The 22,640-nt window shown below is 37.9% G+C and overlaps 12 non-coding genes across 12 annotated transcripts; all 12 read right to left on the bottom strand.

The window, feature by feature from the left end:
- Window positions 1-145: 145 nt before the first annotated feature.
- TRNAS-AGA (transfer RNA serine (anticodon AGA)) lies at window positions 146-227 on the bottom strand. The gene has a single exon. It is a non-coding gene; the product is annotated as a tRNA-Ser (tRNA).
- A 903-nt stretch (window positions 228-1,130) lies between these two features.
- On the bottom strand, window positions 1,131-1,202 carry TRNAQ-CUG (transfer RNA glutamine (anticodon CUG)). Its single transcript has one exon. It is a non-coding gene; the product is annotated as a tRNA-Gln (tRNA).
- Window positions 1,203-2,303: 1,101 nt separating this feature from the next.
- On the bottom strand, window positions 2,304-2,385 carry TRNAS-AGA (transfer RNA serine (anticodon AGA)). The gene has a single exon. It is a non-coding gene; the product is annotated as a tRNA-Ser (tRNA).
- A 1,703-nt stretch (window positions 2,386-4,088) lies between these two features.
- TRNAS-AGA (transfer RNA serine (anticodon AGA)) lies at window positions 4,089-4,170 on the bottom strand. Its single transcript has one exon. It is a non-coding gene; the product is annotated as a tRNA-Ser (tRNA).
- A 4,466-nt stretch (window positions 4,171-8,636) lies between these two features.
- On the bottom strand, window positions 8,637-8,708 carry TRNAQ-CUG (transfer RNA glutamine (anticodon CUG)). Its single transcript has one exon. It is a non-coding gene; the product is annotated as a tRNA-Gln (tRNA).
- Window positions 8,709-9,436: 728 nt separating this feature from the next.
- TRNAS-AGA (transfer RNA serine (anticodon AGA)) lies at window positions 9,437-9,518 on the bottom strand. Its single transcript has one exon. It is a non-coding gene; the product is annotated as a tRNA-Ser (tRNA).
- Window positions 9,519-11,221: 1,703 nt separating this feature from the next.
- TRNAS-AGA (transfer RNA serine (anticodon AGA)) lies at window positions 11,222-11,303 on the bottom strand. The gene has a single exon. It is a non-coding gene; the product is annotated as a tRNA-Ser (tRNA).
- A 1,695-nt stretch (window positions 11,304-12,998) lies between these two features.
- Window positions 12,999-13,080, bottom strand: TRNAS-AGA (transfer RNA serine (anticodon AGA)). The gene has a single exon. It is a non-coding gene; the product is annotated as a tRNA-Ser (tRNA).
- Window positions 13,081-15,768: 2,688 nt separating this feature from the next.
- Window positions 15,769-15,840, bottom strand: TRNAQ-CUG (transfer RNA glutamine (anticodon CUG)). Its single transcript has one exon. It is a non-coding gene; the product is annotated as a tRNA-Gln (tRNA).
- Window positions 15,841-16,568: 728 nt separating this feature from the next.
- Window positions 16,569-16,650, bottom strand: TRNAS-AGA (transfer RNA serine (anticodon AGA)). Its single transcript has one exon. It is a non-coding gene; the product is annotated as a tRNA-Ser (tRNA).
- Window positions 16,651-18,280: 1,630 nt separating this feature from the next.
- TRNAS-AGA (transfer RNA serine (anticodon AGA)) lies at window positions 18,281-18,362 on the bottom strand. The gene has a single exon. It is a non-coding gene; the product is annotated as a tRNA-Ser (tRNA).
- Window positions 18,363-19,265: 903 nt separating this feature from the next.
- Window positions 19,266-19,337, bottom strand: TRNAQ-CUG (transfer RNA glutamine (anticodon CUG)). The gene has a single exon. It is a non-coding gene; the product is annotated as a tRNA-Gln (tRNA).
- Between the last annotated feature and the right edge of the window lie 3,303 nt (window positions 19,338-22,640).

Below are 22,640 nucleotides of genomic sequence, written 5' to 3' on the forward strand. Positions count from 1 at the left end.
TGATCAAAAGAAGATCTACAGATGCTGTTAAGCTGGTTCTACAAATACAATCCAAAGATTACAGACCATTTCTGTGGAGGATAGACTTGGGAATGTGGATATTGATCTACTCAGACAATTCGTCAAAATGTTACATGAAGTTAAACGTAGTTGGCAGGATTTGAACCTACGCAGCGAGACCCCAATGGATTTCTAGTCCATCGCCTTAACCACTCGGCCACAACTACTCAGATGCTGTTCCAACCTTATTAGTTTCACACCTTTTCTTAGAGCACCATGATCAATTTCAGTGATTATCCTTCTGGAAGACATTTCAGAAAATGGAAGATTTCAATTGGAAACAAAATTCCAGGCCTCACTGAAATGTAAAAATCTGATTTAAACGTATCATCAATTGGAACCTTTTACAGTTCAAGGTTTATTAAAATTCATAAGGCGGATTTCGAGTGTCTTTGTTCCAAACACCTCCTGAAAAGGGCTTTGAAAATGCTCAATAGTTTGAACAGATTCACTTCCATGCAAAAAGACTTGCTGTTCATATGATCAGGTATTGAGCGTCTTTTAACCTCATTAAGTTTCCCAAAACGCCAAGCGGTTAAAAGAAGTGAGCATATCATTTTTCAGGTATATTTTGCTTGCTTTATACTTGCTATACAAGTCAATGAGTAGGTTAGAAAGACCCCTGGAAGGTTCCTGAGTGATGTTCACAGCATTTTGCGAGCAAAAAAGAAACTTAAACAAACTCATTTGATGCCCAAAACAATACTTAGAAAAACATCACCAAACTATGTTTACAAAAATGCTGGAAAACACTAAAAAGGGTGATTCAGAAAAAGATTCGCTGTCGTTTCTTGAGGCCGCTTCGGCTTGAAATCCTGGTCAGTTTCAACCACCTGGAAAAAGTGTCATGTGAACATTGGCACAAGTCATAGAGTACGATTGCTTGGTGTGACATAGATGATATGAGTTTTGCTTCATGAAGTCAAGATTAACTTTTGAGTTAAACTTTCTTGATTGATAGATCTTTTTGCCATGTGGATTTTAACTTTCTCTTTTTATGTTAAACCATGTGCATTGGCAAATTGAGTGTGAGCAGAAAAGATAAAACCGCTATGCACAAAAAATTTCTCAGGTTCCACTGAGATATGAACTCAGATGGCTGGATTCAGAGTCCAGAGTGCTAACCATTACACCATGGAACCACATGACCAATGAAGCTTGCTGGATTTTCTTTTGAAAACAGTAAAAGAGCATGTGTAAATGTGAGAAATTCACTCTTAATCCAGTGATCTGAGTTCTAATCTCAGTGGAACCTGGGAATTCATGCATTATGATGAAAACTGGTTCTAAAGCTGTTCCGCAAATGTATATCTAACACACATTGGTAAATTAATATCTCCTCCCTTTTTATTCCACAAGTGTGCTTAAAGTTCCATGATATCACAACAAGGACAGTTTTAAAATGTTGATGAAATCTGGCTAATAATTAGCATGCTGGATCTATCAGCTGGAAAAAGGGGAGAAAAAAAGAAATTGCAAAACTTCTGCTCATCCAGAAGTCATTAAAGATTTTTCATGGTGTGCTAAAAGCTTGCTGGATTTTCTTTTGAAAACAGTAAAAGAGCATGTGTAAATAGTGGAAATGTGAGAAATTCACTCTTAATCCAGTGATCTGAGTTCTAATCTCAGTGGAACCTGGGAATTCATGCATTATGATGAAAACTGGTTCTAAAGCTGTCCCGCAAATGTATATCTAACACGCATTGGTAAATTAATATCTCCTCCCTTTTTATTCCACAAGTGTGCTTAAAGTTCCATGATATCACAACAAGGACAGTTTTAAAATGTTGATGAAATCTGGCTAATAATTAGCGTGCTGGATCTATCAGCTGGAAAGAGGGTGAGAAAAAAAGAAATTGCAAAACTTCTGCTCATCCAGAAGTCACTAAAGATTTTTCATGGTGTGCTAAAAGGTTCCAATGGAAAGATAATTCAAGTAGAGTTGGTGCAAATCAAACTTCATATCCCAGTCCATCAGCCTCGGCAGTGGTCTGTGTTCGCTGGAAAAAAGGAGGATTTGCACCACATACCTGATGGCACCCTCTGAGCTTTGTTTGATTGGTGGTGTGATGCACAATTGACATCTCACCCGGCTGACTAATCAAAAGAAGATCTACAGATGCTGTTAAGCTGGTTCTACAAATACAATCCATAGATTACAGACCATTTCTGTTGGGGATAGACTTGGGAATGTGGAAATTGATCTACTCACATAATTTGTCAAAATGTTACATAAAGTTAAATGTAGTTGGCAGGATTTGAACCTATGCAGGAAGACCCCAATGGATTTCTAGTCCATCGCCTTAACCACTCGGCCACAACTACTCAGACACTGTTTCATTCTTATGAGTTTCACACCTTTTCTTATAGCACCATGATCAATATCAGTGATTATCCTTCTGGAAGACATTTCAGAAAATGGAAAATTTCAATTGGAAACAAAATTCCAGGCCTCACTGAAATGTAAAAATCTGATTTAAACGTATCATCAATTGGAACCTTTTACAGTTCAAGGTTTATTAAAATTCATAAGGTGGATTTAGAGTGACTTTGTTCCAAACACCTCCTGAAAAAGGCTTTGAAAATGCTCAATAGTTTGAACAGATTCATTTCCATGCAAAAAGACTTGCTGTTCATATGATCAGGTATTGAGCGTCTTTTAACCTCATTAAGTTTCCCAAAACGCCAAGCGGTTAACAGAAGTGAGCATATCATTTTTCAGGTATATTTTGCTTGCTTTATACTTGATATACAAGTCAATGAGTAGGTTAGAAAGACCCCTGGAAGGTTCCTGAGTGACGTTCACAGCATTTTGCGAGCAAAAAAGAAACTTAAACAAACTCATTTGATGCCCAAAACGATACTTAGAAAAACATCACCAAACTATGTTTACAAAAATGCTGGAAAACACTAAAAAGGGTGATTCAGGAAAAGAATCGCTGTCGTTTCTTGAGGCCGTTTCGGCTTGAAATCCTGGTCAGTTTCAACCACCTGGAAAAAGAGTCATGCGAACATTGGCACAAGTCATAGAGTACGATTGCTTGGTGTGACATAGATGATATGAGTTTTGCTTCATGAAGTCAAGTTTAACTTTTGAGTTAAACTTACTTGATAAATAGATCTTTTTGCCATGTGGATTTTAACTTTCTCTTTTTATGTTAAACCATGTGCATTGGCAAATTGAGTGTGAGCAGAAAAGATAAAACCGCTATGCACAAAGAATTTCTCAGATTCCACTGAGATTTGAACTCAAATAGCTGGATTCAGAGTCCTGAGTGCTAACCATTACACCATGGAACCATATGACCAATGAAGCTGGCTGGATTTTCTTTTGAAAACAGTAAAAGAGCATGTGTAAATAGTGGAAATGTGAGAAATTCACTCTTAATCCAGTGATCTGAGTTCTAATCTCAGTGGAACCTGGGAATTCATGCATTATGATGAAAACTGGTTCTAAAGCTGTCCCGCAAATGTATATCTAACACGCATTGGTAAATTAATATCTCCTCCCTTTTTATTCCACAAGTGTGCTTAAAGTTCCATGATATCACAACAAGGACAGTTTTAAAATGTTGATGAAATCTGGCTAATAATTAGCGTGCTGGATCTATCAGCTGGAAAAAGGGTGAGAAAAAAAGAAATTGCGAAACTTCTGCTCATCCAGAAGTCACTAAAGATTTTTCATGGTGTGCTAAAAGGTTCCATCGCAAAGATAATTCAAGTAGAGTTGGTGCAAATCAAAGTTCATATCCCAGTCCATCAGCCACGGCAGTGGTCTGTGTTCGCTGGAAAAAAGGAGGATTTGCACCACATACCTGATGGCACCCTCTGAGCTTTGTTTGATTGGTGGTGTGATGCACAAGTGACATCTCACCCGGCTGACTAATCAAAAGAAGATTTACAGATGCTGTTAAGCTAGTTCTACAAATACAATCCATAGATTACAGACCATTTCTGTTGGGGATAGACTTGGGAATGTAGAAATTGATCTACTCAGATAATTAGTCAAAATATTACATGAAGTTAAACATAGTTGGCAGGATTTGAACCTACGCGGGAAGACCCCAATGGATTTCTAGTCCATCGCCTTAACCACTCGGCCACAAATACTCAGACACTGTTTCATTCTTATGAGTTTCACACCTTTTCTTATAGCACCATGATCAATATCAGTGATTATCCTTCTGGAAGACATTTCAGAAAATGGAAGATTTCAATTGGAAACAAAATTCCAGGCCTCACTGAAATGTAAAAATCTGATTTAAAGGTATCATCAATTGGAACCTTTTACAGTTCAAGGTTTATTAAAATTCATAAGGTGGATTTAGAGTGACTTTGTTCCAAACACCTCCTGAAAAAGGCTTTGAAAATGCTCAATAGTTTGAACAGATTCATTTCCATGCAAAAAGACTTGCTGTTCATATGATCAGGTATTGAGCGTCTTTTAACCTCATTAAGTTTCCCAAAACGCCAAGCGGTTAACAGAAGTGAGCATATCATTTTTCAGGTATATTTTGCTTGCTTTATACTTGCTATACAAGTCAATGAGTAGGTTAGAAAGACCCCTGGAAGGTTCCTGAGTGACATTCACAGCATTTTGCGAGCAAAAAAGAAACTTAAACAAACTCATTTGATGCCTAAAACAATACTTAGAAAAACATCACCAAACTATGTTTACAAAAATGCTGGAAAACACTAAAAAGGGTGATTCAGGAAAAGAATCGCTGTCGTTTCTTGAGGCCGTTTCGACTTGAAATCCTGGTCAGTTTCAACCACCTGGAAAAAGTGTCATGCGAACATTGGCACAAATCATAGAGTACGATTGCTTGGTGTGACATAGATGATATGAGTTTTGCTTCATGAAGTCAAGTTTAACTTTTGAGTTAAACTTTCTTGATAGATAGATCTTTTTGCCATGTGGATTTTAACTTTCTCTTTTTATGTTAAACCATGTGCATTGGCAAATTGAGTGTGAGCAGAAAAGATAAAACCGCTATGCACATAGTATTTCTTAGGTTCCACTGAGATTTGAACTCAGATCGCTGGATTAAAAGTCCAAAAAGTACACCATGGAACCATATGACCAATGAAGCTGGCTGGATTTTCTTTTGAAAACAGTAAAAGAGCATGTGTAAATAGTGGAAATGTGAGAAATTCACTCTTAATCCAGTGATCTGAGTTCTAATCTCAGTGGAACCTGGGAATTCATGCATTATGATGAAAACTGGTTCTAAAGCTGTCCCGCAAATGTATATCTAACACGCATTGGTAAATTAATATCTCCTCCCTTTTTATTCCACAAGTGTGCTTAAAGTTCCATGATATCACAAAAAGGACAGTTTTAAAATGTTGATGAAATCTGGCTAATAATTAGCGTGCTGGATCTATCAGCTGGAAAAAGGGTGAGGAAAAAAAGAAATTGCAAAACTTCTGCTCATCCAGAAGTCACTAAAGATTTTTCATGGTGTGCTAAAAGGTTCCATCGGAAAGATAATTCAAGTAGAGTTGGTGCAAATCAAAGTTCATATCCCAGTCCATCAGCCACGGCAGTGGTCTGTGTTCGCTGGAAAAAAGGAGGATTTGCACCACATACCTGATGGCACCCTCTGAGCTTTGTTTGATTGGTGGTGTGATGCACAAGTGACATCTCACCCGGCTGACTAATCAAAAGAAGATTTACAGATGCTGTTAAGCTAGTTCTACAAATACAATCCATAGATTACAGACCATTTCTGTTGGGGATAGACTTGGGAATGTGGAAATTGATCTACTCAGATAATTATTCAAAATGTTACATGAAGTTAAACGTAGGTGCCAGGATTTGAACCTATGCAGGAAGACCCCAATGGATTTCTAGTCCATCGCATTAACCACTCGGCCACAACTACTCAGACACTGTTTCATTCTTATGAGTTTCTCACCTTTTCTTATAGCACCATGATCAATATCAGTGATTATCCTTCTGGAAGACATTTCAGAAAATGGAAGATTTCAATTGGAAACAAAATTCCAGGCCTCACTGAAATGTAAAAATCTGATTTAAAGGTATCATCAATTGGAACCTTTTACAGTTCAAGGTTTATTAACATTCATAAGGTGGATTTAGAGTGACTTTGTTCCAAACACCTCCTGAAAAAGGCTTTGAAAATGCTCAATAGTTTGAACAGATTCATTTCCATGCAAAAAGACTTGCTGTTCATATGATCAGGTATTGAGCGTCTTTTAACCTCATTAAGTTTCCCAAAACGCCAAGCGGTTAACAGAAGTGAGCATATCATTTTTCAGGTATATTTTGCTTGCTTTATACTTGCTATACAAGTCAATGAGTAGGTTAGAAAGACCCCTGGAAGGTTCCTGAGTGACGTTCACAGCATTTTGCGAGCAAAAAAGAAACTTAAACAAACTCATTTGATGCCTAAAACAATACTTAGAAAAACATCACCAAACTATGTTTACAAAAATGCTGGAAAACACTAAAAAGGGTGATTCAGGAAAAGAATCGCTGTCGTTTCTTGAGGCCGTTTCGACTTGAAATCCTGGTCAGTTTCAACCACCTGGAAAAAGTGTCATGCGAACATTGGCACAAATCATAGAGTACGATTGCTTGGTGTGACATAGATGATATGAGTTTTGCTTCATGAAGTCAAGTTTAACTTTTGAGTTAAACTTTCTTGATAGATAGATCTTTTTGCCATGTGGATTTTAACTTTCTCTTTTTATGTTAAACCATGTGCATTGGCAAATTGAGTGTGAGCAGAAAAGATAAAACCACTATGCACATAGTATTTCTTAGGTTCCACTGAGATTTGAACTCAGATCGCAGGATTAAAAGTCCAGAGTGCTAACCTTTACACCATGGAACCATATGACCAATGAAGCTGGCTGGATTTTCTTTTGAAAACAGTAAAAGAGCATGTGTAAATAGTGGAAATGTGAGAAATTCACTGTTAATCCAGTGATCTGAGTTCTAATCTCAGTGGAACCTGGGAATTCATGCATTATGATGAAAACTGGTTCTAAAGCTGTCCCACAAATGTATATCTAACACACATTGGTAAATTAATATCTCCTCCCTTTTTATTCCACAAGTGTGCTTAAAGTTCCATGATATCACAACAAGGACAGTTTTAAAATGTTGATGAAATCTGGCTAATAATTAGCGTGCTGGATCTATCAGCTGGAAAAAGCGTGAGAAAAAAAGAAATTGCAAAACTTCTGCTCATCCAGAAGTCACTAAAGATTTTTCATGGTGTGCTAAAAGGTTCCATCGGAAAGATAATTCAAGTAGAGTTGGTGCAAATCAAAGTTCATATCCCAGTCCATCAGCCACGGCAGTGGTCTGTGTTCGCTGGAAAAAAGGAGGATTTGCACCACATACCTGATGGCACAATCTGAGCTTTGTTTGATTGGTGGTGTGATGCACAAGTGACATCTCACCCGGCTGACTAATCAAAAGAAGATTTACAGATGCTGTTAAGCTAGTTCTACAAATACAATCCATAGATTACAGACCATTTCTGTGGGGGATAGACTTGGGAATGTGGAAATTGATCTACTCAGATAATTATTCAAAATGTTACATGAAGTTAAACGTAGGTGCCAGGATTTGAACCTACGCAGGAAGACCCCAATGGATTTCTAGTCCATCGCCTTAACCACTCGGCCACAACTACTCAGACACTGTTTCATTCTTATGAGTTTCTCACCTTTTCTTATAGCACCATGATCAATATCAGTGATTATCCTTCTGGAAGACATTTCAGAAAATGGAAGATTTCAATTGGAAACAAAATTCCAGGCCTCACTGAAATGTAAAAATCTGATTTAAAGGTATCATCAATTGGAACCTTTTACAGTTCAAGGTTTATTAAAATTCATAAGGTGGATTTAGAGTGACTTTGTTCCAAACACCTCCTGAAAAAGGCTTTGAAAATACTCAATAGTTTGAACAGATTCATTTCCATGCAAAAAGACTTGCTGTTCATATGATCAGGTATTGAGCGTCTTTTAACCTCATTAAGTTTCCCAAAACGCCAAGCGGTTAACAGAAGTGAGCATATCATTTTTCAGGTATATTTTGCTTGCTTTATACTTGCTATACAAGTCAATGAGTAGGTTAGAAAGACCACTGGAAGGTTCCTGAGTGACGTTCACAGCATTTTGCGAGCTAAAAAGAAACTTAAACAAACTCATTTGATGCCCAAAACAATACTTAGAAAAACATCACCAAACTATGTTTACAAAAATGCTGGAAAACACTAAAAAGGGTGATTCAGGAAAAGAATCGCTGTCGTTTCTTGAGGCCGTTTCGACTTGAAATCCTGGTCAGTTTCAACCACCTGGAAAAAGTGTCATGCGAACATTGGCACAAATCATAGAGTACGATTGCTTGGTGTGACATAGATGATATGAGTATTGCTTCATGAAGTCAAGTTTAACTTTTGAGTTAAACTTCCTTGATAGATATATCTTTTTGCCATGTGGATTTTAACTTTCTCTTTTTATGTTAAACCATGTGCATTGGCAAATTGAGAGTGAGCAGAAAAGATAAAACCTCTATGCACAAAGAATTTCTCAGGTTCCACTGAGATTTGAACTCAGATCACTGGATTCAGAGTCCAGAGTGCTAACCATTACACCATGGAACCACATGACCAATGAAGCTGGCTGGATTTTCTTTTGAAAACAGTAAAAGAGCATGTGTAAATAGTGGAAATGTGAGAAATTCACTCTTAATCCAGTGATCTGAGTTCTAATCTCAGTGGAACCTGGGAATTCATGCATTATGATGAAAACTGGTTCTAAAGCTGTCCCACAAATGTATATCTAACACACATTGGTAAATTAATATCTCCTCCCTTTTTATTCCACAAGTGTGCTTAAAGTTCCATGATATCACAACAAGGACAGTTTTAAAATGTTGATGAAATCTGGCTAATAATTAGCGTGCTGGATCTATCAGCTGGAAAAAGGGTGAGAAAAAAAGAAATTGCAAAACTTCTGCTCATCCAGAAGTCACTAAAGATTTTTCATGGTGTGCTAAAAGGTTCCATGGGAAAGATAATTCAAGTAGAGTTGGTGCAAATCAAAGTTCATATCCCAGTCCATCAGCCTCGGCAGTGGTCTGTGTTCGCTGGAAAAAAGGAGGATTTGCACCACATACCTGATGGCACCCTCTGAGCTTTGTTTGATTGGTGGTGTGATGCACAATTGACATCTCACCCGGCTGACTAATCAAAAGAAGATCTACAGATGCTGTTAAGCTGGTTCTACAAATACAATCCATAGATTACAGACCATTTCTGTTGGGGATAGACTTGGGAATGTGGAAATTGATCTACTCACATAATTCGTCAAAATGTTACATGAAGTTAAATGTAGTTGGCAGGATTTGAACCTATGCAGGAAGACCCCAATGGATTTCTAGTCCATCGCCTTAACCACTCGGCCACAACTACTCAGACACTGTTTCATTCTTATGAGTTTCACACCTTTTCTTATAGCACCATGATCAATATCAGTGATTATCCTTCTGGAAGACATTTCAGAAAATGGAAGATTTCAATTGGAAACAAAATTCCAGGCCTCACTGAAATGTAAAAATCTGATTTAAACGTATCATCAATTGGAACCTTTTACAGTTCAAGGTTTATTAAAATTCATAAGGTGGATTTAGAGTGACTTTGTTCCAAACACCTCCTGAAAAAGGCTTTGAAAATGCTCAATAGTTTGAACAGATTCATTTCCATGCAAAAAGACTTGGTGTTCATATGATCAGGTATTGAGCGTCTTTTAACCTCATTAAGTTTCCCAAAACGCCAAGCGGTTAACAGAAGTGAGCATATCATTTTTCAGGTATATTTTGCTTGCTTTATACTTGATATACAAGTCAATGAGTAGGTTAGAAAGACCCCTGGAAGGTTCCTGAGTGACGTTCACAGCATTTTGCGAGCAAAAAAGAAACTTAAACAAACTCATTTGATGCCCAAAACGATACTTAGAAAAACATCACCAAACTATGTTTACAAAAATGCTGGAAAACACTAAAAAGGGTGATTCAGGAAAAGAATCGCTGTCGTTTCTTGAGGCCGTTTCGGCTTGAAATCCTGGTCAGTTTCAACCACCTGGAAAAAGAGTCATGCGAACATTGGCACAAGTCATAGAGTACGATTGCTTGGTGTGACATAGATGATATGAGTTTTGCTTCATGAAGTCAAGTTTAACTTTTGATTTCAACTTACTTGATAAATAGATCTTTTTGCCATGTGGATTTTAACTTTCTCTTTTTATGTTAAACCATGTGCATTGGCAAATTGAGTGTGAGCAGAAAAGATAAAACCGCTATGCACAAAGAATTTCTCAGATTCCACTGAGATTTGAACTCAAATAGCTGGATTCAGAGTCCTGAGTGCTAACCATTACACCATGGAACCATATGACCAATGAAGCTGGCTGGATTTTCTTTTGAAAACAGTAAAAGAGCATGTGTAAATAGTGGAAATGTGAGAAATTCACTCTTAATCCAGTGATCTGAGTTCTAATCTCAGTGGAACCTGGGAATTCATGCATTATGATGAAAACTGGTTCTAAAGCTGTCCCGCAAATGTATATCTAACACGCATTGGTAAATTAATATCTCCTCCCTTTTTATTCCACAAGTGTGCTTAAAGTTCCATGATATCACAACAAGGACAGTTTTAAAATGTTGATGAAATCTGGCTAATAATTAGCGTGCTGGATCTATCAGCTGGAAAAAGGGTGAGAAAAAAAGAAATTGCGAAACTTCTGCTCATCCAGAAGTCACTAAAGATTTTTCATGGTGTGCTAAAAGGTTCCATCGCAAAGATAATTCAAGTAGAGTTGGTGCAAATCAAAGTTCATATCCCAGTCCATCAGCCACGGCAGTGGTCTGTGTTCGCTGGAAAAAAGGAGGATTTGCACCACATACCTGATGGCACCCTCTGAGCTTTGTTTGATTGGTGGTGTGATGCACAAGTGACATCTCACCCGGCTGACTAATCAAAAGAAGATTTACAGATGCTGTTAAGCTAGTTCTACAAATACAATCCATAGATTACAGACCATTTCTGTTGGGGATAGACTTGGGAATGTAGAAATTGATCTACTCAGATAATTAGTCAAAATATTACATGAAGTTAAACATAGTTGGCAGGATTTGAACCTACGCGGGAAGACCCCAATGGATTTCTAGTCCATCGCCTTAACCACTCGGCCACAAATACTCAGACACTGTTTCATTCTTATGAGTTTCACACCTTTTCTTATAGCACCATGATCAATATCAGTGATTATCCTTCTGGAAGACATTTCAGAAAATGGAAGATTTCAATTGGAAACAAAATTCCAGGCCTCACTGAAATGTAAAAATCTGATTTAAAGGTATCATCAATTGGAACCTTTTACAGTTCAAGGTTTATTAAAATTCATAAGGTGGATTTAGAGTGACTTTGTTCCAAACACCTCCTGAAAAAGGCTTTGAAAATGCTCAATAGTTTGAACAGATTCATTTCCATGCAAAAAGACTTGCTGTTCATATGATCAGGTATTGAGCGTCTTTTAACCTCATTAAGTTTCCCAAAACGCCAAGCGGTTAACAGAAGTGAGCATATCATTTTTCAGGTATATTTTGCTTGCTTTATACTTGCTATACAAGTCAATGAGTAGGTTAGAAAGACCCCTGGAAGGTTCCTGAGTGACATTCACAGCATTTTGCGAGCAAAAAAGAAACTTAAACAAACTCATTTGATGCCTAAAACAATACTTAGAAAAACATCACCAAACTATGTTTACAAAAATGCTGGAAAACACTAAAAAGGGTGATTCAGGAAAAGAATCGCTGTCGTTTCTTGAGGCCGTTTCGACTTGAAATCCTGGTCAGTTTCAACCACCTGGAAAAAGTGTCATGCGAACATTGGCACAAATCATAGAGTACGATTGCTTGGTGTGACATAGATGATATGAGTTTTGCTTCATGAAGTCAAGTTTAACTTTTGAGTTAAACTTTCTTGATAGATAGATCTTTTTGCCATGTGGATTTTAACTTTCTCTTTTTATGTTAAACCATGTGCATTGGCAAATTGAGTGTGAGCAGAAAAGATAAAACCGCTATGCACATAGTATTTCTTAGGTTCCACTGAGATTTGAACTCAGATCGCTGGATTAAAAGTCCAAAAAGTACACCATGGAACCATATGACCAATGAAGCTGGCTGGATTTTCTTTTGAAAACAGTAAAAGAGCATGTGTAAATAGTGGAAATGTGAGAAATTCACTCTTAATCCAGTGATCTGAGTTCTAATCTCAGTGGAACCTGGGAATTCATGCATTATGATGAAAACTGGTTCTAAAGCTGTCCCGCAAATGTATATCTAACACGCATTGGTAAATTAATATCTCCTCCCTTTTTATTCCACAAGTGTGCTTAAAGTTCCATGATATCACAACAAGGACAGTTTTAAAATGTTGATGAAATCTGGCTAATAATTAGCGTGCTGGATCTATCAGCTGGAAAAAGGGTGAGAAAAAAAGAAATTGCGAAACTTCTGCTCATCCAGAAGTCACTAAAGATTTTTCATGGTGTGCTAAAAGGTTCCATCGCAAAGATAATTCAAGTAGAGTTGGTGCAAATCAAAGTTCATATCCCAGTCCATCAGCCACGGCAGTGGTCTGTGTTCGCTGGAAAAAAGGAGGATTTGCACCACATACCTGATGGCACCCTCTGAGCTTTGTTTGATTGGTGGTGTGATGCACAAGTGACATCTCACCCGGCTGACTAATCAAAAGAAGATTTACAGATGCTGTTAAGCTAGTTCTACAAATACAATCCATAGATTACAGACCATTTCTGTTGGGGATAGACTTGGGAATGTAGAAATTGATCTACTCAGATAATTAGTCAAAATATTACATGAAGTTAAACATAGTTGGCAGGATTTGAACCTACGCGGGAAGACCCCAATGGATTTCTAGTCCATCGCCTTAACCACTCGGCCACAAATACTCAGACACTGTTTCATTCTTATGAGTTTCACACCTTTTCTTATAGCACCATGATCAATATCAGTGATTATCCTTCTGGAAGACATTTCAGAAAATGGAAGATTTCAATTGGAAACAAAATTCCAGGCCTCACTGAAATGTAAAAATCTGATTTAAAGGTATCATCAATTGGAACCTTTTACAGTTCAAGGTTTATTAAAATTCATAAGGTGGATTTAGAGTGACTTTGTTCCAAACACCTCCTGAAAAAGGCTTTGAAAATGCTCAATAGTTTGAACAGATTCATTTCCATGCAAAAAGACTTGCTGTTCATATGATCAGGTATTGAGCGTCTTTTAACCTCATTAAGTTTCCCAAAACGCCAAGCGGTTAACAGAAGTGAGCATATCATTTTTCAGGTATATTTTGCTTGCTTTATACTTGCTATACAAGTCAATGAGTAGGTTAGAAAGACCCCTGGAAGGTTCCTGAGTGACATTCACAGCATTTTGCGAGCAAAAAAGAAACTTAAACAAACTCATTTGATGCCTAAAACAATACTTAGAAAAACATCACCAAACTATGTTTACAAAAATGCTGGAAAACACTAAAAAGGGTGATTCAGGAAAAGAATCGCTGTCGTTTCTTGAGGCCGTTTCGACTTGAAATCCTGGTCAGTTTCAACCTCCTGGAAAAAGTGTCATGCGAACATTGGCACAAATCATAGAGTACGATTGCTTGGTGTGACATAGATGATATGAGTTTTGCTTCATGAACTCAAGTTTAACTTTTGAGTTAAACTTTCTTGATAGATAGATCTTTTTGCCATGTGGATTTTAACTTTCTCTTTTTATGTTAAACCATGTGCATTGGCAAATTGAGTGTGAGCAGAAAAGATAAAACCGCTATGCACATAGTATTTCTTAGGTTCCACTGAGATTTGAACTCAGATCGCAGGATTAAAAGTCCAGAGTGCTAACCTTTACACCATGGAACCATATGACCAATGAAGCTGGCTGGATTTTCTTTTGAAAACAGTAAAAGAGCATGTGTAAATAGTGGAAATGTGAGAAATTCACTCTTAATCCAGTGATCTGAGTTCTAATCTCAGTGGAACCTGGGAATTCATGCATTATGATGAAAACTGGTTCTAAAGCTGTCCCACAAATGTATATCTAACACACATTGGTAAATTAATATCTCCTCCCTTTTTATTCCACAAGTGTGCTTAAAGTTCCATGATATCACAACAAGGACAGTTTTAAAATGTTGATGAAATCTGGCTAATAATTAGCGTGCTGGATCTATCAGCTGGAAAAAGCGTGAGAAAAAAAGAAATTGCAAAACTTCTGCTCATCCAGAAGTCACTAAAGATTTTTCATGGTGTGCTAAAAGGTTCCATCGGAAAGATAATTCAAGTAGAGTTGGTGCAAATCAAAGTTCATATCCCAGTCCATCAGCCACGGCAGTGGTCTGTGTTCGCTGGAAAAAAGGAGGATTTGCACCACATACCTGATGGCACAATCTGAGCTTTGTTTGATTGGTGGTGTGATGCACAAGTGACATCTCACCCGGCTGACTAATCAAAAGAAGATTTACAGATGCTGTTAAGCTAGTTCTACAAATACAATCCATAGATTACTGACCATTTCTGTGGGGGATAGACTTGGGAATGTGGAAATTGATCTACTCAGATAATTATTCAAAATGTTACATGAAGTTAAACGTAGGTGCCAGGATTTGAACCTACACAGGAAGACCCCAATGGATTTCTAGTCCATCGCCTTAACCACTCGGCCACAACTACTCAGACACTGTTTCATTCTTATGAGTTTCTCACCTTTTCTTATAGCACCATGATCAATATCAGTGATTATCCTTCTGGAAGACATTTCAGAAAATGGAAGATTTCAATTGGAAACAAAATTCCAGGCCTCACTGAAATGTAAAAATCTGATTTAAAGGTATCATCAATTGGAACCTTTTACAGTTCAAGGTTTATTAAAATTCATAAGGTGGATTTAGAGTGACTTTGTTCCAAACACCTCCTGAAAAAGGCTTTGAAAATACTCAATAGTTTGAACAGATTCATTTCCATGCAAAAAGACTTGCTGTTCATATGATCAGGTATTGAGCGTCTTTTAACCTCATTAAGTTTCCCAAAACGCCAAGCGGTTAACAGAAGTGAGCATATCATTTTTCAGGTATATTTTGCTTGCTTTATACTTGCTATACAAGTCAATGAGTAGGTTAGAAAGACCACTGGAAGGTTCCTGAGTGACGTTCACAGCATTTTGCGAGCTAAAAAGAAACTTAAACAAACTCATTTGATGCCCAAAACAATACTTAGAAAAACATCACCAAACTATGTTTACAAAAATGCTGGAAAACACTAAAAAGGGTGATTCAGGAAAAGAATCGCTGTCGTTTCTTGAGGCCGTTTCGACTTGAAATCCTGGTCAGTTTCAACCACCTGGAAAAAGTGTCATGCGAACATTGGCACAAATCATAGAGTACGATTGCTTGGTGTGACATAGATGATATGAGTATTGCTTCATGAAGTCAAGTTTAACTTTTGAGTTAAACTTCCTTGATAGATATATCTTTTTGCCATGTGGATTTTAACTTTCTCTTTTTATGTTAAACCATGTGCATTGGCAAATTGAGAGTGAGCAGAAAAGATAAAACCTCTATGCACAAAGAATTTCTCAGGTTCCACTGAGATTTGAACTCAGATCACTGGATTCAGAGTCCAGAGTGCTAACCATTACACCATGGAACCACATGACCAATGAAGCTGGCTGGATTTTCTTTTGAAAACAGTAAAAGAGCATGTGTAAATAGTGGAAATGTGAGAAATTCACTCTTAATCCAGTGATCTGAGTTCTAATCTCAGTGGAACCTGGGAATTCATGCATTATGATGAAAACTGGTTCTAAAGCTGTCCCACAAATGTATATCTAACACACATTGGTAAATTAATATCTCCTCCCTTTTTATTCCACAAGTGTGCTTAAAGTTCCATGATATCACAACAAGGACAGTTTTAAAATGTTGATGAAATCTGGCTAATAATTAGCGTGCTGGATCTATCAGCTGGAAAAAGGGTGAGAAAAAAAGAAATTGCAAAACTTCTGCTCATCCAGAAGTCACTAAAGATTTTTCATGGTGTGCTAAAAGGTTCCATCGGAAAGATAATTCAAGTAGAGTTGGTGCAAATCAAAGTTCATATCCCAGTCCATCAGCCACGGCAGTGGTCTGTATTCACTGGAAAAAAGGAGGATTTGCACCACATACCTGATGGCACCCTCTGAGCTTTGTTTGATTGGTGGTGTGATGCACAATTGACATCTCACCCGGCTGACTAATCAAAAGAAGATCTACAGATGCTGTTAAGCTGGTTCTACAAATACAATCCATAGATTACATACCATTTCTGTGGGGGATAGACTTGGGAATGTGGAAATTGATCTACTCAGATAATTCGTCAAAATGTTACATGAAGTTAAATATAGTTGGCAGGATTTGAACCTACGCGGGAAGACCCCAATGGATTTCTAATCCATCACCTTAACCACTCGGCCACAACTACTCAGACACTGTTTCATTCTTATGAGTTTCACACCTTTTCTTATAGCACCATGATCAATATCAGTGATTATCCTTCTGGAAGACATTTCAGAAAATGGAAGATTTCAATTGGAAACAAAATTCCAGGCCTCACTGAAATGTAAAAATCTGATTTAAAGGTATCATCAATTGGAACCTTTTACAGTTCAAGGTTTATTAAAATTCATAAGGTGCATTTAGAGTGACTTTGTTCCAAACACCTCCTGAAAAAGGCTTTGAAAATGCTCAATAGTTTGAACAGATTCATTTCCATGCAAAAAGACTTGCTGTACATATGATCAGGTATTGAGCGTCTTTTAACCTCATTAAGTTTCCCAAAACGCCAAGCGGTTAACAGAAGTGAGCATATCATTTTTCAGGTATATTTTGCTTGCTTTATACTTGCTATACAAGTCAATGAGTAGGTTAGAAAGACCCCTGGAAGGTTCCTGAGTGACGTTCACAGCATTTTGCGAGCAAAAAAGAAACTTAAACAAACTCATTTGATGCCCAAAACAATACTTAGAAAAACATCACCAAAGTATGTTTACAAAAATGCTGGAAAACACTAAAATGGGTGATTCAGGAAAAGAATCGCTGTCGTTTCTTGAGGCCGTTTCGGCTTGAAATCCTGGTCAGTTTCAACCACCTGGAAAAAGTGTCATGCGAACATTGGCACAAGTCATAGAGTATGATTGCTTGGTGTGACATAGATGATATGAGTTTTGCTTCATGAAGTCAAGTTTAACTTTTGAGTTAAACTTTCTTGATAGATAGATCTTTTTGCCATGTGGATTTTAACTTTCTCTTTTTATGTTAAACCATGTGCATTGGCAAATTGAGTGTGAGCAGAGTCCTGAGTGCTAACCATTACACCATGGAGCCATATGACCAATGAAGCTGGCTGGATTTTCTTTTGAAAACAGTAAAAGAGCATGTGTAAATAGTGGAAATGTGAGAAATTCACTCTTAATCCAGTGATCTGAGTTCTAATCTCAGTGGAACCTGGGAATTCATGCATTATGATGAAAACTGGTTATAAAGCTGTCCCGCAAATGTATATCTAACACGCATTGGTAAATTAATATCTCCTCCCTTTTTATTCCACAAGTGTGCTTAAAGTTCCATGATATCACAACAAGGACAGTTTTAAAATGTTGATGAAATCTGGCTAATAATTAGCGTGCTGGATCTATCAGCTGGAAAAAGGGTGAGAAAAAAAGAAATTGCAAAACTTCTGCTCATCCAGAAGTCACTAAAGATTTTTCATGGTGTGCTAAAAGGTTCCATCGGAAAGATAATTCAAGTAGAGTTGGTGCAAATCAAAGTTCATATCCCAGTCCATCAGCCACGGCAGTGGTCTGTGTTCGCTGGAAAAAAGGAGGATTTGCACCACATACCTGATGGCACCCTCTGAGCTTTGCTTGATTGGTGGTGTGATGCACAATTGACATCTCACCCGACTGACTAATCAAAAGAAGATCTACAGATGCTGTTAAGCTGGTTCTACAAATACAATCCATAGATTACAGACCATTTCTGTGGGGGATAGACTTGGGAATGTGGAAATTGATCTACTCAGATAATTCGTCAAAATGTTACATGAACTTAAACGTAGTTGGCAGGATTTGAACCTACGCGGGAAGACCCCAATGAATTTCTAGTCCATCGCCTTAACCACTCGGCCACAACTATTCAGACACTGTTTCATTCTTATGAGTTTCACACCTTTTCTTATAGCACCATGATCAATATCAGTGATTATCCTTCTGGAAGACATTTCAGAAAATGGAAGATTTCAATTGGAAACAAACTTTCAGGCCTCACTGAAATGTAAAAATCTGATTTAAAGGTATCATCAATTGGAACCTTTTACAGTTCAAGGTTTATTAAAATTCATAAGGTGGATTTAGAGTGACTTTGTTCCAAACACCTCCTGAAAAAGGCTTTGAAAATGCTCAATAGTTTGAACAGATTAATTTCCATGCAAAAAGACTTGCTGTTCATATGATCAGGTATTGAGCGTCTTTTAACCTCATTAAGTTTCCCAAAACGCCAAGCGGTTAACAGAAGTGAGCATATCATTTTTCAGGTATATTTTGCTTGCTTTATACTTGCTATACAAGTCAATGAGTAGGTTAGAAAGACCACTGGAAGGTTCCTGAGTGACGTTCACAGCATTTTGCGAGCTAAAAAGAAACTTAAACAAACTCATTTGATGCCCAAAACAATACTTAGAAAAACATCACCAAACTATGTTTACAAAAATGCTGGAAAACACTAAAAAGGGTGATTCAGGAAAAGAATCGCTGTCGTTTCTTGAGGCCGTTTCGACTTGAAATCCTGGTCAGTTTCAACCACCTGGAAAAAGTGTCATGCGAACATTGGCACAAATCAAAGAGTACGATTGCTTGGTGTGACATAGATGATATGAGTTTTGCTTCATGAAGTCAAGTTTAACTTTTGAGTTAAACTTTCTTGATAGATAGATCTTTTTGCCATGTGGATTTTAGCTTTCTCTTTTTATGTTAAACCATGTGCATTGGCAAATTGAGTGTGAGCAGAAAAGATAAAACCGCTATGCACAAAGAATTTCTTAGATTCCACTGAGATTTGAACTCAGATCGCTGGATTCAGAGTCCAGAGTGCTAACCATTACACCATGGAACCATATGACCAATGAAGCTGGCTGGATTTTCTTTTGAAAACAGTAAAAGAGCATGTGTAAATAGTGGAAATGTGAGAAATTCACTCTTAATCCAGGGATCTGAGTTCTAATCTCAGTGGAACCTGGGAATTCATGCATTATGATGAAAACTGGTTCTAAAGCTGTCCCGCAAATGTATATCTAACACACATTGGTAAATTAATATCTCCTCCCTTTTTATTCCACAAGTGTGCTTAAAGTCTCATGATATCACAGCAAGGACAGTTTTAAAATGTTGATGAAATCTGGCTAATAATTAGCGTGCTGGATCTATCAGCTGGAAAAAGGGTGAGAAAAAAAGAAATTGCAAAACTTCTGCTCATCCAGAAGTCACTAAAGATTTTTCATGGTGTGCTAAAAGGTTCCATCGGAAAGATAATTCAAGTAGAGTTGGTGCAAATCAAAGTTCATATCCCAGTCCATCAGCCTCGGCAGTGGTCTGTGTTCGCTGGAAAAAAGGAGGATTTGCACCACATACCTGATGGCACCCTCTGAGCTTTGTTTGATTGGTGGTGTGATGCACAAGTGACATCTCACCCGGCTGACTAATCAAAAAAAGATTTACAGATGCTGTTAAGCTAGTTTTACAAATACAATCCATAGATTACAGACCATTTCTGTGGGAGATAGACTTGGGAATGTGGAAATTGATCTACTCAGATAATTAAAGTGTTACATGAAGTTAAATGTAATTGCCAGGATTTGAACCTACAATGGAATACCCCAATGGATTTCTAGTCCATTGCCTTAACCGCTCGGCCACAACTACTCAGACACTGTTTCATTCTTAAGAGTTTCACACCTTTTCTTATAGCACCATGATCAATATCAGTGATTATCCTTCTGGAAGACATTTCAGAAAATGGAAGATTTCAATTGGAAACAAAATTCCAGGCCTCACTGAAATGTAAAAATCTGATTTAAAGGTATCATCAATTGGAACCTTTTACAGTTCAAGGTTTATTAAAATTCATAAGGCGGATTTAGAGTGACTTTGTTCCAAACACCTCCTGAAAAAGGCTTTGAAAATGCTCAATAGTTTGAACAGATTCATTTCCATGCAAAAAGACTTGCTGTTCATATGATCAGGTATTGAGCGTCTTTTAACCTCATTAAGTTTCCCAAAATGCCAAGCGGTTAACAGAAGTGAGCATATCATTTTCAGGTATATTTTGCTTGCTTTATACTTGCTATACAAGTCAATGAGTAGGTTAGAAAGACCCCTGGAAGGTTCCTGAGTGATGTTCACAGCATTTTGCGAGCAAAAAAGAAACTTAAACAAACTCATTTGATGCCCAAAACAATACTTAGAAAAACATCACCAAACTATGTTTACAAAAATGCTGGAAAACACTAAAAAGGGTGATTCAGGAAAAAAATCGCTGTCGTTTCTTGAGGCCGTTTCGGCTTGAAATCCTGGTCAGTTTCAACCACCTGGAAAAAGTGTCATGCGAACATTGGCACAAGTCACAGAGTACGATTGCTTGGTGTGACATACAGTCATGGCCAAAAGTATTGAGAATGAGACAAATAGTAATTTTTCCAAAGTTTGCTGCTTCATTTTGTGTAATGGCAATTTGCATATACTCCTGAATGTCAAAGAGTGATCAGCTTAACAGTACTTACTGTACTTGCAAAGTCAATATTTGCCCAGAAAATGAACTTTAACCCCCAAAACACATTTCAACATCATTGCAGTCCTGCCTTAAAAGGAGCAGCTAACACACAGGTGTGGGTGTTGATGAGGACAGGGCTGGCGATCAATCAGTCATGATTAAGTAAGAATGACATCACTGGACACTTTAAAAGGAGGCTGTTTCTTGGTATCATTGTTTCTCTTCAGTTAACCATGGTTATCTCTAAAGAAACACGTGCAGCCATCATTGCACTGCACAAAAATGGCCTAACAGGGAAGAGTATCGCAGCTACAAAGATTGCACCTCAGTCAACAATCTATCGCATCATCAAGAACTTCAAGGAGAGAGCTTCCATTGTTGTCAAAAAGGCTCCAGGCGCCCAAGAAAGACCAGCAAGCGCCAGGACCGTATCTTAAAACTGTTTCAGCTGCGGGATCGGACTACCAGCAGTGCCGAGCTTGCTCAGGAATGGCAGCAGGCTGGTGTGAGTTCTTCTGCACGCACTGTGAGGCGGAGACTCTTTGAGCAAGGGCTGGTTTCAAGGAGGGCAGCAAAGAAGCCACTTCTCTCCAGAAAAAACATCAGGGACCAACTGATATTCTGCAAAAGGTACAGGGAGTGGACTGCTGAGGACTGGGGCAAAGTCATTTTCTCTGATGAATCCCCTTTTCGATTGTTTGGGACATCTGGAAAACAGCTTATTCGGAGAAGAAGAGGTGAGCGCTACCACCAGTCTTGTCTCATGCCAACTGTAAAGCATCCTGAAACCATACATGTGTGGGGTTGCTTCTCAGCCAAGGGAATTGGCTCTCTCACAGCCTTGCCTAAAAACACAGCCATGAATAAAGAATGGTACCAGAATGTCCTCCAAGAGCAACTTCTCCCAACCGTCCAAGAGCAGTTTGGTGCCCAAAAATGCCTTTTCCAGCATGATGGAGCACCTTGCCATAAAGCAAAGGTGATAACAAAATGGCTCATGGAACAAAACATAGAGATTTTGGGTCCATGGCCTGGAAACTCCCCAGATCTTAATCCCATTGAGAACTTGTGGTCAATCATCAAGAGACGGGTGGACAAACAAAAACCAACAAATTCTGGCAAAATGCGAGCATTGATTATGCAAGAATGAACTGCTATCAGTCAGGATTTGGTCCAAAAGTTGATTGAGAGCATGCCAGGGAGAATTACACAGGTCTTGAAGAAGAAGGGGCAACACTGCAAATATTGACTTGCTGCATTAACTCATTCTAACTGTCAATATAACCTATTGGTACTCATAATATGATTGCAATTATATTTCTGTATGTGATATAAACATCAGACAAACACTAATAAAAATCAGAGGCCAGCAGATCATGTGAAAATATAATTTTGGTGTCATTCTCAAAACTTTTGGCCATGACTGTAGATGATATATGAGTTTTGCTTCATGAAGTCAAGTTTAACTTTTGAGTAGAGATGAGCGGTGTTCAACTAGAACTGTTCGCCAATCTCAAATTCGAGCTGTTTTGGGCGGTGTTCGAGTTGTTCGACGAACCCGAACGATTTGCAAAAAATTCGGCTGTTCGAGGTTATGTTCGATAGCTGTTCGTGCACCAAAAGCGTGTCCTGCATGTCTGGCGCTATTTA

Source organism: Phyllobates terribilis, unplaced genomic scaffold (genome assembly GCF_046119375.1).
Source record: "Phyllobates terribilis strain yellow unplaced genomic scaffold, ASM4611937v1 Scaffold_13__5_contigs__length_258822181, whole genome shotgun sequence".
Lineage (NCBI taxonomy): Eukaryota > Metazoa > Chordata > Amphibia > Anura > Dendrobatidae > Phyllobates > Phyllobates terribilis.